Here is a 6060-nt window from a genome sequence, read left to right as displayed (position 1 = left end):
CTTGGAAGCTCATTTGGCTGAAATCTCGTTGGTTTCTAAGGCGCCGCTGGACTCGGGCCTAATTATTTACATTCCGAGTTGGAAGTCAGGTGCATTCCAAACTCACTCATCCCCACACCAGCTTCATTACATGAAATATGAGTCCATTACACAAGACAGTTGGTACATAGGCTGCAGACTTCAGAAGTTCCTCGCGTGCAACTTGAGGCATGGATGTGGCACAGGAGTGAAGAACCTGAGTTAAAAAGCTGGGAAGTGTCTCACCTGAATCTCAACTCAGCCATATTCTGGGTAGACTTGTGCGTGCAAAGTGCCTTCTTACCTCACTATAGATGCTAATTTTCTGCTCTAAGCATTTCTCCTCTGCTGTAATCGCAACCGACTTATGACGAACCCAGCAAGGGGCTTTCAAGGCAAGCGAGAAGCAGAGGTGGTTGGCCATGGCCTTCCTCTGCAGAGCCTTCCTTGGTGGTCTCCCATCCAAGTCTTATGGCGGCCCCAGAGAGAGGCTTTCAAGGCAACTGAGAAGTAGAGGAGGTTTGCCATGGCCTTCCTCTGCAGAGCCTTCCTTGGTGGTCTCCTATCCAAGACTTATGGCGAGCCCAGCAAGGGACTTTCAAGGCAAGCGAGAAGCAGAGGTGGTTGGCCATGGCCTTCCTCTGCAGAGCCTTCCTTGGTGGTCTCCCATCCAAGACTTATGGCCACCCCAGCAAGGGGCTTTCAAGGCAAGTGAGAAGCAGAGGGGGTTGGCCATGGCCTTCCTCTGCAGAGCCTTCCTTGGTGGTCTCCCATCCAAGTCTTATGGCGGCCCCAGAGAGAGGCTTTCAAGGCAACTGAGAAGTAGAGGAGGTTTGCCATGGCCTTCCTCTGCAGAGCCTTCCTTGGTGGTCTCCCATCCAAGTCTTATGGCGACCTCAGCATTCAAGGCAAAGGAGGAGCATTGCCTTTACCTTTTTAACCAATGTAAGAGAATCCATCTAATGATTACCCCGTCACTACAACCACCATTTCATATTATCTTTCTAAGGCAGAATGAAAATTAGATAGCTGGGCAGATAGCACTGTTGACATGCATGGCACGTTGCCAAGTACCGGCCCCTGCCCTGGAAAGTGCCATCAAGTTGCAGAGAACCGATGGCAACCCCGTGGGGTTTTCAAGACAAGGGGTGCCATTGCCTGTCTCTGCGTAGCAAGCCTGGACATCTTTGGTGGTCCCCCATCCAAGGACTAACCACGACCAACCCTGCTTAGCTTCCGAGATCTGAGGAGGTCAGGCTAGCCTGGGCCATGCTGGTCAGGGCTCTGTCACCTTAAAGGTAAAGGTAAAGGTTCCCTTGCTCGAAAGCCAGTCGAGTCCGACTCTAGGGTTGCGGTGCTCATCTCTGTTTCAAAGCTGAAGAGCCAGCGCTGTCCGAAGACGTTTTCCGTGGTCATGTGGCCAGCATGACTAAACACCAAGGCGCACGGAACGCTGTTACCTTCCCACCAAAGTGGCACCTATTTATCTACTTGCAATTTCTTGCTTTCCAACTGCTAGGTTGGCAGGAGCTGGAACTAGAGCCGGGAGCCCACTCCATCATGCGGCACACTCAGGTCTCGAACTGCTGAACTACCGACGTTCCACAGCCTGCAGTTCAGCGTCTTAACCACTTGAGCCACCGCAGCTCCTTTCTGTCCCCTTAGGAGAGGTTTAATGAGTGGAAATTGGCTGCTGAAGCTTTCTGTGGCATAAAGTACAATAGTGTCACCTGATAATTCTTGAAGATCATAAGAACATAAGAGAGAAGCCAATGTTGGATCAGGCCAATGGCCCATCCGGTCCAACACTCTGTGTCACACAGTGGCCAAAAAAACCAGGTGCCATCAGGAGGTCCAGCAGTGGGGCCAGGACATTAGAGGCCCTCCCACTGTTGACCCCCCCCCCAAGAGCATCCCTTGCCCCAGACTGAGAGTTCCTATCTATACCTTGTGGCTAAGAGCCACCGATGGACCTCTGCTCCATATGTTTATCCATAAGAACATAAGAGAAGCCAATGCTGGATCAGGCCAATGGCCCATCTAGTCCTACACTCTGTGTCACACAGTGGCCAAAAATGCCAGGTGCCATCAGGAGGTCCAGCAGTGGGGCCAGGAGGACACTAGAAGCCCTCCCACTGTTGCCCCCCCCCAGGCACCAAGAATACAGAGCATCACTTGCCCCAGACCGAGAGTTCCTATCTATACCTTGTGGCTAAGAGCCACCGATGGACCTCTGCTCCCTATGCTTATCTAATTCCCTCTTGATCATGGAATCATAGAATCACAGAGCTGGAAGGGGCCATACAGGCCATCTAGTCCAACCCCCTGCTCAGTGCAGGATCAACCTAGAGCAGAGGTGTCAAACATGCAGCCCGGGGGCTGGATCAGGCCCCCCGGCGGGCTTCTATCAGGCCTGCAGTGGAACTAGCTGTCTTCTGCTTCTTCTTCCAGTTCTGCTGCTGCTGCATCATCGTAGGTTTGCAGCTTACAGATACACACCTCAACGGCATACTCAAGACTGCAACAGCACAGACATTTTGATGCCATAATTCAGAGCAAGAGGTGTCAGTGATCAGACACTGTTAAATGAACAAGATATTGCAAGAGTGCTAATGTTTTAAGCATGTTTTTATTTTAAGTAAAAAAAACCACCTTTGTCTCTGTGCCCTTTAATAAAGTTTATATCTCTGCTACCTGGCATTACTCCTGCCAACCGAGCAGTTCGAAAGCAAGAAATTGCAAGTAGATAAATAGGTACCACTTTGGTGGGAAGGTCACAGCGTTCCATGCGCCTTGGTGTTTAGTCATGCCGGCCACATGACCATGGAAACGTCTTCGGACAGTGCTGGCTCTTCGACTTTGAAACGGAGATGAGTACCGCAACCCTAGAGTCGGATTCGACTGGCTTTCGAGCAAGGGAAACCTTTACCTTTACCTTTTACCTATCATTACATGTTATGACACACATGGCTTGGCCCAACAAGGTCTCCTTTGTGTCGGATCCGGCCCCCTGGCCTAGAGCATCCCCAATAAGGGTTTGTCCAGCCGCTGCTTGAAGACTGCCGGGGAGGGTGAGCTCACCACCTCCCTGGGCAGCCGATTCCACTGTTGCATGACTCTGACTGCAAAAAAACTTTTCCCTAAGATCCAGCCGGTACCTTCCCGCCCTTAATTCAAACCCATCCTTGCGAGTCCTCTCCTCTGCTGTCCACAGGAACAGCTCCCTGCCCTCCTCTAAGTGACAGCCTTTCAAATACTTCAAGAGAGCCATCCTGTCCCTCCTCCACCTCCTCTTCTCCAGACTGAACATCCCCAAGTCCCTCAGCCTTTCCTCCTAGGGCTTGGTCTCCAGACCCTCCAAGATCAACCTATATTCAAGGAACAGCTAGAGGGATGAACTTAAAAGATGGCGACCCAAGTTATTGACCTTCTCGTGTTCAGCGAAAGGCCTTCTAGATCCAAAACGCTCCTAATCCCCAGGCAAACTTCAGCTTCTTCCCTGACATTTTAACCCTGCTTCAAGCCCCGATCCCTTGCACTGCTCTGCGACCCTCCTCCCCCAGTGTTAAGCCATACAGTGGCTCCTGCAGCGTCTCAGATTTCTGTTAATTGTTGCTTCCAGATCTGAGTCCCAGAAGTGCTTCCACTTCTACACCTCCACCCTCCCGAGCCATAGCCCTTACCTCACGCGTCTTGCCTCCTTTCCCGCGGGTTCCATAAGAGGAGAGCAAGAAGGCACGGGATGCTTTTTGGAGACAAGAAGAATGCACAGATCAACTCACGGGGCTGTGACACCAGGAAGAGGCCCATACGCCCTTCCACTGATGTGGAAGGTGACATAACACTGGGATATGGTCACGAAGCGCTGCACCTGCCTGTCCAAGCCAAGGGTGTTCCTCTCCCAGCTCAAGAGATGTCTCAATGTAATGACATGCATGAAGCAAAACAGGCCTCCGGATTGCCAAAGAGGGATTGTGGCAGACAAGTCGATTACAAATCGGGTTGCCAGCCTCCAGGTGAGCTAAAGGTAAAGGTAAAGGTTCCCTTGCTCAAAAGCCAGTCGAGTCCGACTCTAGGGTTGCGGTGCTCATCTCCGTTTCCAAGCCGAAGAGCCAGCGCTGTCCGAAGACGTTTCCGTGGTCATGTGGCCGGCATACTAAACACCAAGGCGCACGGAACGCTGTTACCTTCCCACCGAAGTGGTACCTATTTAGTAAAGGTTCCCTTGCTCGAAAGCCAGTCGAATCCGACTCTAGGGTTGCGGTGCTCATCTCCGTTTCAAAGCCGAAGAGCGAGCACTGTCCGAAGACGTTTCCGTGGTCATGTGGCCGGCATGACTAAACACCAAGGCGCACGGAACGCTGTTACCTTCCCACCGAAGTGGTACCTATTTATCTACTTGCAGTTCCTTGCTTTCGAACTGCTAGGTTGGCAGGAGCTGGAACTAGAGATGGGAGCTCACTCCATCATGCGGCACCCGGGTCTCGAACTGCTGAACTACTGACCTTCCACAGCCTGCAGTTCAGCTTCTTAACCACTTGAGCCACCGCAGCTCCTTCCAGGTGGCTTAAACAAAGCCAAAAAGCAAGCATGGAAAAAGAACAATGAAAACATTAAATGATATTCAATGTCTAATTAAAGGAAAGAATTCCATATATATTAAAGTTCATATAAATTCACGTATTCCATTCATTCCTATATACTATAGTATCAAACCTTCCGAGAAACGCTTTTACAATCGGTGAATTACTTTCAAATCCAGGTTATAAAGCCAAGAAAGTGCATGGTGCCATAAAGGAAAGGCAGCAATGCGCGTTAAGCCTTATTCCGAACAATTATTCGCCAGGAAGTTACTGGAGAGGGACAGTGCAATAAATTTAATTGTTCTTCAAATATCTTGACAACCTTCAAGGGCAGGGCTGTTCGGTTCTCTAACGAAGCCTGCCAGAACATGGTCCTACATACCCATATCGAGCCACATCATGCAACGATCATCCAGAAATGGTCATGAAATGAATTCATACGGGCACATAATTCAAGTCGTCCAAGATGCAAAGATAACACACCCTTCGTAATACAGGCACAGCAATTAATGGCATTAATGCCTCTATTAAGAAGGGTGTGGTATCTTTTTGAATTAATAGTAGGGATGGGGCGATTAATATACTTTATTTATACATATACATATATATGCATACATACATGCATACATACATACATACACACACATATATATATATACATACATAGAATCATAGAATGTTAGAGTTGGAAGGGACCTTGCAGGTCATCTAGTCCAGCCCCCTGCACTCTGCAGGAGCATAGCCGAAAGATAGCCCTACATACCTACAACATACCCAAAAGATGGTCGTCCAGCCTCCGCTTGAAAACCTCCAACAAAGGAGAATCCACCACCTCCCGAGGCAGTCTGTTCCACTGCTCAATCACTCTTACAGTCAGGAAGTTTCTCCTGATATTTAGCCGGTATTGATTCCAATGCTCCCTCTAAGCTGTGGAGTCTTGTGAGCAAAAATCCTACTTTGTGAGCTACTAGCATTAAAGTTGTGAGCGAGAGATTTGGCTACTGCATAAATCAGTTTGTTCTGGAGCCCTCCTTCCTGAGCTGAGACAAAACTGTATGAGCCGGAGGCTAAAAAACTGTGAGCTCGCTCACACTAACTCAGCTTAGAGGGAACACTGACTCCCTTGTAATTTCCACCCATTAGAGCTAGTCTTGCAATCCGGAGCAAGAGAGAATAGACCTGCTCAATCTTCTACCTGACAGCCCTTCAGATACTTGAAGACTGCAATCATGTCCCCTCGAAGCCTTCTCTTTCCCAGGCTGAACATACCCAACTCTTTCAGCCTTTCCTCATAAGACGAGCGGAACTACCACCTCCCGTGATCTGGACACAAGGCTTCTGTTAATGCATCCTAAGACTGCATTCGCTTTCTTCGCAGCCACATTGCATTGCAGGCTCATGTTTAGCTTGTGATCAACCAGAACACCCAGATCCCTTTCACATCTGCTGCTGTCAAGCC

The 6060-nt window shown here is 49.6% G+C and overlaps 1 protein-coding gene across 1 annotated transcript in view; it reads right to left on the bottom strand.

Moving 5' to 3' along the window:
- The window catches only part of LOC107118599 (solute carrier family 22 member 13-like), a 36834-nt gene extending 33063 nt beyond the window's left edge, over window positions 1–3771 (bottom strand). The window contains exon 1 of the mRNA XM_015420961.1: window positions 3702–3771. The gene's annotated coding sequence lies outside the window, so the exon portion shown is untranslated. The remainder of the gene's footprint in view (window positions 1–3701) is intronic.
- Window positions 3772–6060: the final 2289 nt, after the last annotated feature.

Source organism: Gekko japonicus, unplaced genomic scaffold (genome assembly GCF_001447785.1).
Source record: "Gekko japonicus isolate JY-2015 unplaced genomic scaffold, Gekko_japonicus_V1.1 scaffold3203, whole genome shotgun sequence".
NCBI classification, from domain to species: domain Eukaryota; kingdom Metazoa; phylum Chordata; class Lepidosauria; order Squamata; family Gekkonidae; genus Gekko; species Gekko japonicus.
This window is presented reverse-complemented; position numbering and strand designations above follow the sequence as displayed.